At 41.0% G+C, this 10,915-nt stretch overlaps 1 long non-coding RNA gene across 3 annotated transcripts; it reads left to right on the plus strand.

Annotated features, from left to right (window-relative positions):
• The first annotated feature begins 5,468 nt into the window (after positions 1–5,468).
• On the plus strand, positions 5,469–9,798 carry LOC129657800 (uncharacterized). 3 transcript variants are annotated; one of them, XR_008717116.1, is made up of 4 exons: positions 5,469–5,878; positions 6,258–6,336; positions 7,336–7,645; positions 8,331–9,798. It is a non-coding gene; the product is annotated as an uncharacterized LOC129657800 (long non-coding RNA). The 3 variants fall into 3 exon arrangements; XR_008717117.1 differs by lacking the exon at positions 8,331–9,798 and adding an exon at positions 6,910–7,005 and having other exon boundaries at positions 7,336–8,164; XR_008717115.1 differs by lacking the exon at positions 8,331–9,798 and having other exon boundaries at positions 7,336–8,164.
• The last annotated feature ends 1,117 nt before the right edge of the window (positions 9,799–10,915 follow it).

Here is a 10,915-nt window from a genome sequence, read left to right on the forward strand (position 1 = left end):
GAGCATTGAATAGAGCTCCCTGAGCTATATAGTAGGTTCTCATTAGTTACCTATACCCAGAGAAAACCATAATGCCAAAAGACACACACATCCTAATGTTCATTGCAGCGCTATTCACAATAGCCAGGACATGGAAGCAGCCTAAATATCCATCAGTAGAAGAATGGATGTGGTACATACATATGATAGAATATTACTCAGCCATAAAAAGGAACAAAATTGGATCATTTGTAGACACGTAAGTGGACCTATTTCTGCTTTATTGACTATGCCAAGGCCTTTGACTGTGTGGATCACAATAAACTGTGGAAAATTCTGAAAGAGATGGGAATACCGGACCACCTGACCTGCCTCTTGAGAAACCTGTATGCAGGTCAGGAAGCAACAGTTAGAACTGGACATGGAACAACAGATGGTTCCAAATAGTCGAGGCTGTATATTGTCACCCTGCTTATTTAACTTCTATGCAGAGTACATCATGAGAAACGCTGGGCTGGAAGAAGCACAAGCTGGAATCAAGATTGCTGGAAGAAACATCAGTAACCTCAGATATGCAGATGACACCACCCTTATGGCAGAAAGTAAAGAGGAACTCAAAAGCCTCTTGATAAAAGTGAAAGAGGAGAGTGAAAAAGTTGGCTTAAAGCTCAACATTCAGAAAACGAAGACCATGGCATCTGGTCCCATCACTTTATGGGAAATAGATGGGGAAACAGTGGAAACAGTGTCAGACTTTATTTTTGGGGCCTCCAAAATCACTGCAGATGGTGATTGCAGCCATGAAATTGAAAGACGCTTACTCCTTGGAAGGAAAGTTATGACCAACCTAGATAGTATATTGAAAAGCAGAGACATTACTTTGCCAACAAAGGTCCGTCTAGTCAAGGCTATGGTTTTTCCAGTAGTCATGTATGGATGTGAGAGTCGGACTGTGAAGAAAGCTGAGTGCTGAAGAATTGATGCTTTTGAACTGTGGTGTTGGAGAAGACTCTTGAGAGTCCCTTGGACTGCAAGGAGATCCAACCAGTCCATCCTAAAGGAGACCAGTCCTGGGTGTTCATTGGAAGGACTGATGCTGAAGCTGAAACTCCAATACTTTGGCCACCTGATGTGAAGAGTTGACTCATTGGAAAAGACCCTGATGCTGGGAGGTATTGAGGGCAGGAGGAGAAGGGGATGACAGAGGATGAGGTGGCTGGATGGCATCACTGACTCAATGGATGTGAGTTTGAGTGAACTGGGGAGTTGGTGATTGACAGGGAGGCCTGGCATGCTGTGATTCATGGGGTTGCAAAGAGTCAGACACGACTGAGCGACTGAACTGAAGTGGACCTATAGATTATCATACAGAGAATGTCAGAAAGAGAAAAAACAAATATCATATATTAACACACATATATATGGAATCTAGAAGACCCTATTTTAGAATGCTCTCTATTTTTATTTGGAATTTACAGTGAAAGACAGTGTAGGTCAGTAAGAACTTTGCATTCAGAAGACTTGGACTTGAATTTTGTTTCTGACATTAAGTATATACATTTCCTTGGTCAAGCAACTTAATGCCTCAGGATCATTATCTAAATGGGAGAACACTTAACTAGTGGGTTGTTATGAAAATTAAAGGAGAGAGTGCTGGTAATACACTTAAAAAATAAGAATAAATATATTTTATTGTTTAAACCTTTTAAATTATAGTATATAACACAGAAAGACCTATAACATAATGGTCCAACTTGATGACAAATATTTGTAAATAATGAGTGGTTTCCTAATCTTTTATTTCTAATAGCAGATCTGCCCTTCTAACGTGTTATTTACCTGGCTCACCACTGGTTCAAGGTAAAACTGAGATGTACCAAGTATTTTGGATGGCTTTTCTTTCCTTTCCCATGGTCCTTCCCTTATTGTTACCTGTGAGTGACATAGTCTGTGATCAAGTTCCATAACTCTCCAGGCATCAGGGGTGGACAGTAAGTTCAGGCATCCTTAGAACATCATACATGTGATTGTTTCCATGCTTCTTCCTAAAGGGCAGCTGTCTAGCTGCTGAACCTGGGGTTGCTTTTTCTCTCTTGACCAGATCAAATATTTTTTAACATCTTCTTGTTTGCACTGAAATGGATATTTTGAGATACCAAATATCAGAGTCCTTGATTTTCTGTTAAATGCAATGCCAGATGATACCCATGTCTTGCACAGCTTTCAGCTCTCCGTCAAAAAGCAGGATCTCTTATTGTCCCAAAGTCCTAAGCCCCTGGAGGTAGAATTGGTCCTTGGGTGATTATTGATGCATTATTATAATGCAAGCACACTTGAAATCGCCACCCAGGTGAAGAAATAGAACTTTGCTAGTCACCCAAAAGTCCTCTGTGCCCCATCTCAGTCGCAGCTTTCTGCCTTCCCCCCCAAAAGTAACCGTTATCCTAACTTTAAAGATAATCACATTCTTGCCTCTTGTCACCAAAGTGTGCATCTCTAGATGCTACCATTTTGTCTTAAAAAATTATGTCTCTTAAATCCCTTTTTACCAACCTGCTTTAAAAAGGACTATATTTTAAAAAAAACAGTTTTAGGTTCATAGCAAAATTGTAAGGAAATACAGAGATTCTCATATCCCCCCCTGCCCAACCCCTATGCACAGCCTCCTCCATTATCAACACCCCGGCCACCAGAGTGGTACCTTTGTTATAATTGAGAGATCTACACTGACACATTCATAATCACCCCAAATCCATAGTTTACATTAGAGTTCAGTCAATATCATACATTCTAAGAGTTTGCACAAACATACAATGACGTGTATCTACCATCATAGTATCACACAGAGTAGTTTCATTGCTGTAAAAATTCTCTGTGATCCACCAGTACTCCCTCTGCCCCCATGATGCATTTTTTAATAATGTCTCCAGCTGCCTCCCTGACATTCTGAGGATGAATTTGAATAGAGATGGCTAATCAAAATTTTCAAACATAACAAGTCCAAAGACTGCAGCCCCTTTGGCTTTTTTTTGTTTATGTTTTTCCTATTCTTGAAACCAACTGAGATCATCCATGCCTCCAGTTCTTGTGCGTAAAGTTGCCTCCATCTGATATACTCTTCCTCCATATCTTTGAAAAACAGACTTTTCCTCATCATTTAAGACACAACTCAGCTATCACTTTGATGACCGGTATCACCATCATCACCACATTGTCCTCTTTCATTTCTCCCATATCACTCTCACTCTCTACTTTTATCTTGAAAATTACCTATTCTCCCCAATCAAAATCTCCCTGAGGCTTGTGGAGATTGCCTTTTTACTCTGTCTATTGTGTCCTTTATGAGCAGAATTAAATTTTTTTTGGCTGCAGCATGTAGCATGCAGATCTTAGTTCCCTAACCAGGGATCGAACCCATGCTCCCTGCAATGAAAGCGTGGAGTCCTAACCATTGGACTTCCAGGGAAGTCCCAGAATTTAAAATTGTTGATGTTACCCAATTATCTGCTTTTTATTTCGCCATCTGTGCTTTAGCTGTCACATACAAGAAATCATTACCAAATCCAATTATCATGAGGCTTTCCCCCTATATTTTCTTCTAAGAGTGTGGCTTTACCTCTTACTTTTGAGTTTTTGATCGATTTTTAATTCAGTTTTATATATGGTTTAGGTAAGGGTCCAGTGTTATCCTTTTCTGTGTGGATATCCAGTTTTCCCAGCAACACTACAACCTCTTAAATGATAGACTTGCTTTACATTGACCCACCTAATCCATTTTCTTCCACTGGTCAGGGTGACCATTCACAAATATTTAAAACTCTCTTTAGTGCTTCCACATACAATCTACACATAGCCCTAATAATCTGGCCCCTGTCTTCTCCAGCCTCATCCGCCCCCACTTCTTCACAAGATTCCCAGACTTGGCTACAGTGAACTGAAAATTTGGCAGGACAGTCTCTCTCTGTGTGGAATCTTTCTCCCCCATCTCTGCTAGTAAACTTCAAATAGTACTTCAACTTTTCTGATATTGTTAAATTAGTTAAATAAGGAGGTCATTAGACTAAGTGTTCTTATACCTTAGCAGACCACAAGGGCAAACCAACATCTAAGGGCACCCAATCACAAACAGCAAACTTGGCTGTCCCTTAAAAAAGGCAACTGGGTAAGCTATAGCCAATCAAATCATCTCCTTGCTTTTCTTCTGCATCTTCTCTGTAAAGTCTAACCCCATCTCCTGTCTGCAGAGCACTCCTAACCACATCAGGTTTGATGCTGCCCAATTCAAATAGATTTTAACTCAGGTAAATCATTTAAAAATTGAATATGTCTCAATTTATCATTTAACAGTTCTATTTTCCTGAAACACCTTCCCCCCTTTCCAGTATGCATAAGATCAGGAGATGGCAAACGTCAGCCCTGAGGACAGGTCCAGCCCACCACTTGATTAGTAGCATCTCCATGTCCAGTCACGTGTGTATCGTCTGTGGCTGCTTTTGTACAAAGTGGTGATGGCAGGACTGAATAGATGTGACTATTATATATGACCCCAAAAGCAAAGAAACCTATCCTTGGCCCTTGACAGAAAAAGTCTCTGGATCCTGGTTTAGATAGGTCTGTTGATGTATTCCTATTTTCATCTTGCTGTGATGGAATGTCCCAGTTTAGGCCATCTTGTCCTGTATCTGCCTTTTTTCTCCGTTCTCACCGTAAGAGTAGGGCCTGGGCTAGCACAATGCCTGGCACATAATCGGTTCTCCATCTATGTTAACCAAATTAGTTCAAAACAATTCCTTCCTATAAATATCATTATAAGGTTATTCTAAATAAACTCATTCGACTGAATGTGAATCTTTGAAATCATGCCCATGACTAGGCCCCCGGGAGGGGTACAAAAGCAATAGGAAATCTGGTCATCATTTCTGAGAAGGACATAAGAATTTAAGGGTCTGGATGGGGCACAAGAATCAAATGTATTAAAAAGAGAATGTCATAGAGCAAAGCGAGGATGTACTTAGAGAGCAGAGGACCAGGATGAGAGACCCTGGTGGGACTAATTAACACAGGCTTTTGGAATGTAGGAATCCCAAGTGGTGCCAAACTTGACTGTGCATTGTAATCAGCTGGAATGCTTTAAAGAGCACTGAAGCCTGAGTCCCGCCCTGGGGAGTCTGATTCATTTGATTGGGGTACAGACTAGGCATCTGTTTTTTTTAAAAATCCCTAGATGAGTGATGAAAATGTTCTGGAGCTAAGTGTGATGATAGCATGACATTGTGAATGTATTAAATGTCACAAATGTGACACTTATGTGTAAATTTCATGTTTGTGTATTTTAATACAGACACGTGCAATCACCCACATGCTTGTGTCAAACAGTTCCCAGGTGATTTTAATGACAAGTCAAAGTTGGGCATCAGTGAGCCTTTGTTACAATTTCTGAGATAATAAGAGTCAAGTGGAGGTCTTTATTAAATAATTAGGCTGCCAGAATGCTGAGCCAGAAATTTCCATTCTGTTGATCTTGTTGGGAGCAAAGAAATTTTCTTTCCAACTAGAGCCCCAGGTGATTCTTATTGCAAGAGAAGTTTGGGAAATCCAGTCTAGTTTAGTGCTTCCCAGAGTTGCTCAATCTAAAAAAAACTCTTGGGGCTCTCTTAAGCTTGATTCTGGAACCAACACCAGAGAGTCTCCAGAATAAAGATGGGACTCGGCAGGTTTAAGCTACCCAGCTGATTCTTTGAAGCAGGCAAATTTAAGAAGCGCTCTCTAGTTCAGTCCTTGATATTGGTTGGCTCTTCTACAAAACTTCTGAAGGCTTAAAATAGAATCAAATTCCCTTCTCCCAAAGATGCCGATTCTGGGGTAGGGTCTAAACATCGACAGCTTTTTGTCCCTTAAGGTACTACCTCTGTGTATGAGGAATAACCAGGGTGAATTATTATTGCGGACATCCTTTCGTCTTTCTACTTCCCTATTTTCTCCCTTCTCCCAGTTTATTGAGGTATAACTGACAAAATTACAAGGTGTTCAGAGTGTACAATGGTGATTTGGTATATATATGCATTGTAAAAGGACCCCTGCCCTCTAGTTAATTAGCATATTATTCTCCATTATCTCACCTATTTACCTTTTTTTTGGAGAGAACATTTAAGTTTTACTCTTTTAGTAAATTTCAATTACACATACAGTGTTAAAAACATAATTACTATGTTATACATTAGATCCTCAGACCTTATTTTTCTCATAACTAAAAATTTGTACTTTTTTTTTTTAACCAGTCTCCCTGTTTTCCCCACCTCAGAGCCTCTGACAACCACTTGTCTACTGTTTCTAGGAGTTTGACATTTTCCCCCTCATGTAAGTGATATCATGCTATATTTGTCTTTGGTTTACTTCACATGGCATACGTCTTCCAGATTGTGTCATGTTATCACAAATGAGAGGATTTCCTTATTTTTTAAGGCTGAATAATATTCCGTTGTTTCCTGACCAGTGATCGAACCCAGGCCATGGCAGTGAAAGTGCCAAATCCTACCCACCTGACAGCCAGGGAATTCCCCGGATACTCTTATGTTAGATGTGTAGAAGGGAAGAGACACAGGCATGGCCTGTTGTCCCACAGCGCCTTGAGCAGTCCTCAGATCAAATACATTCCAGATCCAGACAAAGAGAAGTCTGGCCAAAGCAGTAACCCACATCAGTGCCGCCTACGTATTAATGGCTTGCCTGTTCTGGTCCCTAGAATCTTGGTGCCGTGGTCAGGTAGGGTTCACAGTTCAGTGGTTATTGAATGTGCTTAGCTGTGAAGGAGACAATTACATTGTAAGGATTAGTAATCTCCCTTCAAATTCCTTATTTATGTGTCTGTCTCCTGGCTAGATGGAGAACTTCTGGAGACAGGAGCTTTATTTATTGTTTTATCTCCAGCAGTTACCTCAAGGGCTTGGCATAGAATGGAGATTTATAATTGTTGATATAATTAATGATTGGAATAGACCATGTCTCTTTGGAAATACCAAAATGATGGTAAGTCTAAATTTATAAGAGGACTATAAACAGCTGTATAGATAATAATCAAGGCATTTTGATGTGTATATATCTGCATCCTGCAAATTATGTTCCAGTGGTCTTGCCATCATCAAATAAACACTTTCTACTTCTACGCCTGTTGTTAATTATTAAGATCTGCTTCACATGACTTAATTAATCTTTTATTATTTTTGGTTCTACTCTCCATTTTGCTATTAGAAAAAAATTCACGGTTTCATAATGTACTTTATTTTGGTGATTGTCAAGTTTTCCCCCGTATTTTTCTTTTGTTGAATATTATTTATTCATAGTCTGATTTCTCTTCAGATCAACTCATTTTGATCTACCTGCGAGATTTCCGTCTTCAACAATAATAGAGTATGAAGGTGGAGCACAGAGAAAAGTAAACATTAAATTTCAGCCTAAAAACACGATAGGAAACCTCCGAGGTTTTTGAGTGACTGATTGCCATGTGCAACAGGAGGCTACCACAGCAGTCCCCGGCTGAAAATGTTGGTGTCCCCTGGAATCGGCACTGGTGACCTGTTTCGGCAGAGACAGCCGTTGTGCTGTTGCATCCTTCCAACCTAGCACCTGAGTCAGCGCTTTGGGGAAAAAAAACTTACTCATTTTCAAAGTAAGCTTGAACTTGTGTTTTATGCCTTAATAGCGGCATCCTAGTGTTTGCTACAGTTCAGTCTTTCTTCCTAAAGAATCTCTGTCCCTGGGCCTTCATCTAAACTAAAAGACATTATTGTACTTAAAATAGGAAGCATTCACAACTAACAGAGAGTAGAAAGAATGACCTGATTTTCATGTATGTCTAAAGGACAATGGGTCGTATTGACTGCCATTTTATTTGGGAATCTGCCTCACGTGCTAGGATTTTTCAAAATGGAAAATTCAGGCAGGTTCAGGTTAGCCAAAGATAGAGGAAATATTTTGTCTTGTCTTCAGGTCTATGTGGAGATGGAAGAGAAGAACCTTCTCTTGCAAAGAGCTAGGAAAGCCGTGCTGACATCCTTTAAAACATGGTTTGCTAGTGAGTAGGATCTGGTATATATTAGAGAACTTCTGCCTTGCATTTCATAATCCCCTCATTTGAGAGTATGATTTAAAGAAGCACTAAGATGCAATATCCCATCGGTAGTTTGGAGTATGTCTCAAGTACATCTCAATTCCAGGGTGGTCTTCTCTCTTGGCTGCAGGCTTCAGCTGCTCTCCAGTGATCTGTTAGTATTTGTGTTTGACTGTTATTACATCTGGTTGGTACTGAAGGTTTAGAAGACTATTTACTAAAAGACCTTTCAACACGTACATAGGTTTTCACTGGCCAAAACGGCAGTGACTGACAGGTCCAGCACCCACTCCTGTGAGAGCCGCTGCCCTTCCTCACCCACGTGGCCCCTGTGGAAGACATCATTTTCTTCTGTGAACCCACACCCCAATCTCAGCTGAGCTGGGTGTCTTCCTGCAATTTATTGTCATATGAAGAAAACCAGTCTACAGTGACAACCCACAGAGCCAAAATGGGGAGACAAAGAAGAGCGACCAAGAGAGAGAAAGGACCACTGGCTGGTTTTAGGGCCCTGGCTCCAGTCTTGAGCTCAGTCACATGTCTGCTGGGTTTGGTTGTTTTAACTCTTCTTGAGTTCTGCAAACCAGTAAGTTCTTCTTTCTCTCTCTGTTGCTTAGAGAAGTGTTTCTATCACTTGGAACCAAGCAAATACAACATCAAGAGCAGTTTATGGTCGCCACCAGGCAAAGTTCTTTTTCCTGCACTTACTTGAATGATCTGTATCTCTAGACTGTGGTTGCTAGAAACTATTATCTGAGTTACTCTTCTCATTAGAAACTGCTGGTGAAGATGGGAGAACTAAGCTCTATGAAGATTTGTTTTACTTAATCCAGAGATACAAAAAATGCCCTTACACCCACATGATAGAATGACTTTTTATTTTATTTTTAAACTACAATATTGTATTGGTTTTGCCAAACATTGAAATGAATCTGCCACAGGTATACATGTGTTCCCCATCCTGAACCCTCCTCCCTCCTCCCTCCCCATACCATCCCTCTGGGTTGTCCCAGTGTACCAGCCCCAAGCATCCAGTATCGTGCATTGAACCTGGACTGGCGACTCGTTTCATACATGATAGTATACATGTTTCAATGCCATTCTCCCAAATCTTCCCACCCTCTCCCTCTCCCACAGAGTCCATAAGACTGTTCTATACATCAGTGTCTCGAATGGGAGAAAATAATAGCAAATGAAGCAACTGACAAACAACTAATCTCAAAAATATACAAGCAACTCCTATACCTCAATTCTAGAATGACTTTTTGAATAACTTTTCTAAGAATTGTAATGAACTTTTATGTAATTCCAATAAAAAGGCATACATGAGCACCTCCTACGTGCTAGGCATTGCACATCCAGAAATAAAAGGTCAGTTCCTTCTGTACAAGAAGTTTATGGTCCAGGGCAACAGTGCTCAAAGTGTGGTGTTTGAGCTGGCAGGCTCAGCATCACCTGGGAACCGGTTAGAAAGGTAAATGATCACACTCTGGAGGCGAGCCCAGTGATCTGTTTTAACAAGCCTTCCAGGTGATTCTAACATTTGAGAACAACTGGTCCAGGGACTTATTTATATATATCCAAGTGTTCAATTTTCCTCCTCACTAATGACACAATTTTGGACTCTTCTGATCTATAATTAGTGCAGACCCATGCCTCACCCCTGATTTAAATGATAGAAAATGGAAATCACTTTGAGCTTTCTGAACAATAAAGCCCAGTGCAAAACTCCTGGGAAAATCTCTCATCTCCTTGCCCCTGGGCCAACAGGAAAGGAAGGTGCGTGCTCTAGACCTGTCTGAAGTGGCTCCAGTTTATAGTGGCAGATTAGACAACATATGGAAATAAGTGTGAATGGTGGGTTCCTGCCGTCCTGGACTCTATCTTGGCACCGCCTCACTCAAACCAATCTCTGAGCAGGGTCTGTGCCAGAGCCTCTGTGGGGAAGAGTCTGAGAAAAGTCAGTGATACCGGCCCTCAGACCACATCACAGGGCTCTTCACCCTCTATTAAAACTTACTACTTGGTTCAAAAAGAAATAGAGGGATAAACTGAGAACCAACTAGAATCAAAGTGCTTAGGGAATGTAAGAGCTCTTCCCCACCTAAGAGCTTCTATTGACTTTGTCTTTCTGAAGACTCTGTCGCCTGGCTGCCTTCTAATTTGTTGTTTTCTATCCATTGGCCTTCTCAGTTCTTCACTTTTCTATTTCCCATCAGTCAGTTCAATTAAATCCTCAGTGAATACCTATCATGTTCCTGGCTCTGAACCAAGCACGATAAGATGAATAAGACTTAGTGCCTGTGAAATCGTGGGTAATCATTAGTCAGGTTCATTTCACTTACGTTCACTAATTAGGCTCGTTTTAATTGTTGCTGTAACCGACTGGCATGTCCTCCAAGCAGCATATAACCTAAACTATAAGTCTGCCCAACTTGTATTCCGGGAACTTGGAGTCAGCTGAGTCTAGTTCAAGCTGACCTGGTTAAGACTGGCTAGGACCACTGGCCCTCAAACCAGGCATGTGTAAGTGTCTGCTCAATGACCTTTGGTGCCAGAGGACAGGAAAATCCATCCTCAGATCATGCTAAGTGCCTTCATTTTTTCACATGCAGCGGCTTGTAGCCTAGTTACACCTGTTCAGAAAGGCAATTACTACACCTTTTCCAATCACTTTCCCCCATGCTCCCCACACCTCCAGACCACCCTGCTTCTTGGTTCTTTATGCCATAAATACCCCAAGCCCCTCGCCTGGGGAGGCAGATTTAAGACTTGTTCTCCCTGCTCCTTACTTGGTTGCCTTGTAAGCAAACCCTTTCTTTGCTGCAA

The sequence above is a fragment of the Bubalus kerabau genome, chromosome 7 (assembly GCF_029407905.1).
Source record: "Bubalus kerabau isolate K-KA32 ecotype Philippines breed swamp buffalo chromosome 7, PCC_UOA_SB_1v2, whole genome shotgun sequence".
NCBI classification, from domain to species: domain Eukaryota; kingdom Metazoa; phylum Chordata; class Mammalia; order Artiodactyla; family Bovidae; genus Bubalus; species Bubalus kerabau.